The sequence below is a fragment of the Rutilus rutilus genome (assembly GCF_951802725.1).
Source record: "Rutilus rutilus genome assembly, chromosome: 3".
Taxonomy (NCBI): Eukaryota; Metazoa; Chordata; class Actinopteri; order Cypriniformes; family Leuciscidae; genus Rutilus; species Rutilus rutilus.
Genome location: NC_140211.1, coordinates 28,678,309 through 28,684,308, shown reverse-complemented (window position 1 = coordinate 28,684,308; position 6,000 = coordinate 28,678,309). Strand labels below are relative to the sequence as shown.

General features: G+C 35.9%; 1 protein-coding gene across 3 annotated transcripts in view; it reads left to right on the top strand.

Moving 5' to 3' along the window:
• Window positions 1-750: 750 nt before the first annotated feature.
• Window positions 751-6,000, top strand: part of dnajb6b (DnaJ heat shock protein family (Hsp40) member B6b) — a 29,552-nt gene continuing 24,302 nt past the window's right edge. The window contains exon 1 of one of the 3 annotated variants that reach the window (XM_084405806.1): window positions 751-1,068. The gene's annotated coding sequence lies outside the window, so the exon portion shown is untranslated. Of the gene's footprint in view, window positions 1,069-3,412; window positions 3,650-6,000 lie in introns of those variants that run through there. The other 2 variants (XM_084405808.1, XM_084405807.1) reach the window with 2 other exon arrangements.

Sequence of the window (6,000 nt, the reverse complement as noted above, 5' to 3'; positions counted from 1 at the left end):
ATCAAACCGGTGTGCTCAGTCTTGGCTGGTCCCTGGAGTACGATTACAACGATGCGATTGTGAGTAGAACGGTCAGTGCATCACGTGACGTGATGATATTTTGAATAAAAAAGGAAATAAAAGCTGATCATCAGTCATTCAGCACTATTGTGGTGTCACGTGACAAGCAATGACAAGTCACCATGGAAACAATAAAATTATCCGTCCTAAATAACGCTCGCCATGAAACCCTCAAGGGGGTCAGACAGAATATTTTACGTGTAAAAAGGTTAAATATGAATACACAGCCTGTGTTAATTTTTTTTTATTAAGTACAGTACTTTTTAACCTTAATATGTTAAGTTCAGTACAGTTTTTATTTCACTTTTAGGTTCAATACATTTGCATTTACTCATTATTTAAGTTTTTTATTTACCTGTATGTAAGCAGCACAGTGCAGTGTTAATATTCACACTGTGTTTTTAAATGTTTAAAGTGGATGACAATACTAAATATTCTTATTAGAAATAAAACTGCCTCATTTTTGAGCTGTGCATAACTGTAGCTGAATAGTTAAACTCTACTACTGTATTTTCATAGTTTGAGAACCACTAATGCATATTATCTGCTCCTAAGAAGAAACATTAGTTTATGATATGTTCTCAACAATCTCAATGTTTGAGATATGAAGATGAATCATTTTCCCTCAAGAAGTCCCCATATTACAACACCATTAGGCTACCTGTCACATCACACTTACTGAGCAATCTCCTTCAGCTGTTTGGGTAACAGGAAGTGACGAAATTGCACAAGAATCATGTCGCTTTATAGAGGTCGGCGGATGGTTGGAGAACATTAGTGGCAGCCCAATTTCATTGATAAAGGTTCATGTGTTCGTCCGCTCATCTCTGTCTTTCATATAGGGAAGTTACTCCGATCACCTGAGACTATATTTTATAAACGGACAGACCTCGGACCAAACAGAGGCTAATTACCGCAGGAATAGTTTTTCAAATAAAGAAACTCGACCTCATCATTGCAATAGCTGATCGGAGGTCCAAATAAAGCACCGGGATAAGGACACATAAGGTTTGTGAGTTTAACCTTGAGATATGTTGATGTTTTTTTCGGTTTGCTATGAAAACGAGATGAAAAACATGTAGCCTACGTCAAAACTTAGTTTCGCGCCTATGATGCCCAAATGTTTAGGCAGGCAGCTCATAGGATATGAGACACGGACACAGTGTCTTCGGGGATCACTGGAGCGCCTTTTCATATACAAAAACAACAGAGATCAACAGCTGCAGAGTTTTTAATGAAAATGGTAGGCAGAAATAAATAAATGTTTAATACTAACGTTAATAATTTTACAAAAGACAAACGTTTTACATTGTTACAGCAGCCGCATAATTTCTCTTGACATCTAAAAGTTTTGATCAGATTTCCGATATAATTCTAAACGATTTTACGTTAGTATTAAATTGTAGCCTTTAACGGTTTAAGTATAGTTTTGTTCTGTTTTAAAAAAAAAAATAAGACTAACGTTAGCCTACTGCTTTTATTTCGCCCAATAAATTGACTAACAATAACAACAGAATGGTAAGATATCAGTGTTGCATGTAAATGTCAAATAGGTTATTGTAAGTGTGTAAACCACAGTCTATGGTGTAAACTGACTTATGTAGGTGAAACGATTAGTCACCGGAATTTGGTAAAATGTTCTTGACTTTCCAGTACATTCCATGTCTTCTCACACCTGTAAACATGCATGCATTAAAAGGTCATATATGAACCTGAGACGTGCTTGAGATTATTTCCACGATTAGTTATGATAGTGTTCAAAGAGTTAAACTCTTTAAGACACCACGTTGCTCTACAAGTACTTTTATTCTTGTAGAACAACATTAGGACAGGGAAAAATCAAGGAGTTGAAGATTGCTCATGCATGTTTGGCAGAAAGTTTTTCTTTCGGTTTAGTTTTTTATAGGCTTCCGTTTACATCTGCTATGGATACTAGCATTCTTATTACATTGAGATAATTAATTACATGCTGATGTTAATTAAACGCATTGTTGATTATTTTGTGAGCTGTAGTTTAAGTGTTGGTCTGCAATTTCAAACTGACATTTTCATATTTATTCATGGTATGGTTAATATTTCTGTCTCATTTTTATTTGAGATCAGAGTTGACAGCATAAGTCTTAGGCTACATTTCAGTAGAATGGAGAGTAGTCCAAGTGGTGTTTGTTAATGGTCTGGCTTCACTTTGCATCACTTTAAATTGTTCAAATCTTTTCATCAGGGATGCAATGCATAAGGTTAGTAGCATAACAAACCAATTTGACAAAGTTTTGAAATGGCATAATCTGACAGCCTTCATCTTCAAGTGGACCGACCAAATTCCCCTTTAATTTTCTGTGCTTTGTCAATGTATCCCAGTGTTTTGAGATTAATGCTATTAAAGGTACTCATCGGTGTGTTTTTTACTTTGAAGAGGTACCAGTGTTCATTTCACTTTGTCCAGCCGTAACTCTATCCACCTTGATTTAAACGCAAGAACAGCCTCAGTTGGTTTTAAACTTTTTGTGTAAGGCTTCCGGTTATCCACTTCCAGTTATTTTAGTTGTAAAAAATACTTAATTAGGCTGTTTGTTTCGCGGCTGAGTCTGACAGACAATATTTAGTATATTATATCATCATTATTATCATAAACACATTGGTTTAGTCCATAATATAGTTAGTGTGTTACAGATTTTAACATTCTGCCAGAATGATCGAATGTAAGATTTTACAGGAAGTTCATATAGCCTCAGCCTTATTTGTTACAGTCCCTATTTTGGACAAACAAGTTACTCAAGTCTTTGGTTGATGCAGGAAGTTACTGTAAATAAGTGTGTCTTTGTGCTGTACTGTAGATGAACACAAATGAATGTCGCTGAACTTGTTCAAAGATAGAAATATAAACTTAATTTAGTTGTCTTTTCTAATTGTATCAGTCAGAAACTTGGTTCAAACACTGGAAGCATCAAGCTGTCCTCTGGTTCAGTCTGTCACACGCTCTTGCCAAATAATGACTTCCATTGCCCTAGATAGCAATGGCTCATTTGTTAATCGCATTGACAAGTCAAATACTCTCTCTTTCCTAAATTTGCAAAGAAAGAAAAAGAAGAGAAAACAAATGGCCACATGGACAAAATGTCTTGTAATTATTATGGCAACATCTGGTCAACATATCCAGCTATTTGGTTTGTCGAACTGATCCTTCATCAACACTTATTTTAGGCCCGTTCATGTTGTGTAACTCTTTGCCTTTCACCTGTGGGAAGTCTAATTTAGCTTTTTAAATCACTAAACCAGTTTTCACTAATTAAAACTGACTAAGCTGTGGTCATTTGGTACAAGTGTGGCTGGAGTTATTGCAGTCAAGTGATCTGCTTTGAGCTGAGCTGACAGGCTCCTCTTAGTGCCACTATGAGAAGCCAGAAAACAACCTCCAGAGAATTCCACAGCCATTTCACATCTGTTCACACATTTGTGAGCTTGCCCTGACTGCTGTTTCATGACAAGTAGCAAAGGAATGTGCAACAGATTTTGGAGGAAGATATGGCAGAGGAAAGATGAGGGTGAAGAAGAGGGGACTGCTGCTCCATGAAAAGGCTGTCTCAAAAAGGTGAAAAAGATTGACTGTAGCATGAGTCAGGAATGTTGGCTGTTGTGCAGTAGGTGTGGTTTTAAAGAAAAGCACTTAAAGATCCAAAAGTGGGTGAAGAGAGGACTTGAAATAGTGGGTGTGTGTATTGTGAGTATTTAGAGAATTTGCATCTGCAGAAAGTGGATCATCAGTCAAAGTTCACAAAGTTCTTAATATCTTTCACCCTTGTGTTGTAATTTAGTAAATATGTTTTAAATATTAAAAACTCTCTGCTGCTTTAACACAGTTTGTCGTATTTAAATCCATTCCACAGAATTCCTTGGATTATGCCCTAACACCACCACAGAAAAACTATTAAGTATTTTGTGAATTATTATTTTGTTTTTAACAGATTTTCGACCTTATTTTGTCTTAATGGTTGTGGCCATTAATGTTCAGTATTAATTCGTTTTTGTGTTTGTGTACCATTTTTATGAAGTACAATACGCTAGTAGATCTTACTGACTAAGCATTGCCGAACATTGTTGTGAATTTTGAGGATGCTGGGGTGGTCTGCAGGAGATATAATCTTTCTCTCTATGGGACAAAAGTTTAAATGTTAACTTAAATGGAAACCAAGTTCCAAGGTTTAAATGTTGCCAATACAAATCATGTTGTGTTTTTTCTGTGGCTGCATCAACCTGGGTAACCCTTATTTAGCCATTTTAGCTGTACCAATTTTGAACTAATTTTAATATTGTAATATTGTATTTAATTTCCTTAAAGGGAAATTAATGCAAACCCAAAATAAAGAAATCAAAAACTAGGTTATATTTGAAGAGTTCAGATGCAAAAGCCTCTAAGTGCCATCTGAAATTTTCTTCTAGAATGATCATTTTTATCAAGCTCGTATATTTAAGTTCAGTAATTTCACTTAAATGGCAATGAAAATTACCTATTAATTGTCATTTAAGTGAAATTACTGAACGAGCTTGATTAAAAAAATGATCATTCTAGAAGAGAATTTCAGATGGCACTCAGAGGCTTTTGCATCTGAACTCTTCATTTGTTGTACATATTAATTAATATTAAAGGGATAGTTCACCTAAAAATGAAAAAGATTTCATTAAATACTCGCCCACATGTCGTTCCAAATTCGTAAGACTCTTGTTCATGATCGGGATACGAATAAAGATCTTTTTTATGAAAGCTGAGCGCTTTCTGTCCCTCATAGACAGCTACACAACTGACACTTGGATGCTTCAAAAAGTTCATAAAGAGATCGTAAAACTAATCCAAATCAATTGAGGGGTTTAGTCCAAATTTTCTGAAGAGACTCGATCACATTATATGATGAACAGATTTAATTAACTTTTATTCACATATAAACATTGATCAGTGAACAAACAGAAGCTCAACTGAACCTGCCCGATGTGTGAGAACAAACCTCACTGGTTCTAGAGGAAGCTCAAACGTGCTACGAAACACAAGAATGAACTTGTGCCCATTAGACAGTCATTGGTTTTCACACGTCCAGTGAACATTTCTGTCTGGAGGAGTCTATGCTAGTGAAAATCAGAACCAGTCTGCAGATTTTGTCCAGTCTTGAGTTGACTTATTTCACAAGATTATTGTGTAGTGTATGATTTGGCACAGACTTGTTTTAGCTTCATAGTATGATTTCATCCAGTCGGAGGATATCATGTATGTTTGATTGATGTTTTGAGCCTATTTTGGAACACATATTGTTTTCATTTGTCGTGCATGTCTTGGCAACGAGGCACGTCTTTCTGTGTGAGTCTGTGTTTGGAACGAGTCTGTTAGTGCGTGATCCTCATTTGTTTGGTATATGATGGCCAGTTTTTCTGACCATTTACAAAGTCGGCAAGTGTGTGATGCCTAGTGTTTTAAAATCTGTTCAGTTGTTAAAAGTTGTGTAGTGTATTCCAGCCTTTACTTGGACAACGCAGAGGAAAGCCAGTGCTGTGCCATCACCTCTGGGCCTGTCCTGAAGGACACTGCAGATATAAATAACCAATGAGATCCAGCTGGAAAGCTATTGGAACTGGGTATTAGGCCCCTGTTTGTTTGAAAGCAGTTGACATTTTGTTCTTCATCAGAGGTTTAGATTTGAGATGATGACTCAAAGCGGTTTTAAAAATGGCTTGTAGGTTTTAGGAGTTATATACAGTAAGTGCCGTAAGAACATCTGTAAACTGCTATATGAAAATTATTTATTTATATAATATATTATATGTACTATGTTCATATCTTATTAGGGTTAAACCAAGCTGGAGTATAGCCATGTAGATTAGAAGATAATAGGATTTCCCAAAGGAAACTGAAATCTTACACAGGAGCCAACAGTGAATAACAAATAGTCATGAATC